This window comes from Chrysoperla carnea, chromosome 3 (genome assembly GCF_905475395.1).
Source record: "Chrysoperla carnea chromosome 3, inChrCarn1.1, whole genome shotgun sequence".
Classification (NCBI taxonomy): domain Eukaryota; kingdom Metazoa; phylum Arthropoda; class Insecta; order Neuroptera; family Chrysopidae; genus Chrysoperla; species Chrysoperla carnea.
Window position 1 is genome coordinate 42,276,189 of NC_058339.1, and position 357 is coordinate 42,276,545.

General features: G+C 35.9%; 1 non-coding gene across 1 annotated transcript; it reads left to right on the forward strand.

The window, feature by feature from the left end:
• The first annotated feature begins 236 nt into the window (after positions 1-236).
• On the forward strand, positions 237-310 carry Trnan-guu. Its single transcript has one exon. It is a non-coding gene; the product is annotated as a tRNA-Asn (tRNA).
• Positions 311-357: the final 47 nt, after the last annotated feature.

The window sequence follows — 357 nt, forward strand, 5'->3', positions numbered from 1 at the left end:
TGTAACACATGTAATGGTAAAACTTAGAAGAATGATTTCTTTTTCTTTAACAATTTCGAGAAAACATATTAGTATACACAGTAGAAGTAACCGCTACAGGACCCGACATACATCATCCCTACTTTATTTCAATGAGCAAAGAAATATTCAAAATATAGCCGTTTTGAAATTAATTTATGTGACCTAGCTCTTATATCAGTATGTGTGTTCAAATACTTTGTACATCATAATCATCTGCCTCCGTGGCGCAATTGGCTAGCGCGTTCGGCTGTTAACCGAAAGGTTGGTGGTTCGAGCCCACCCGGGGGCGAAATATTTTTTTCAGTCTGAAATATAAAGTAATGTTAAAATGCTTTT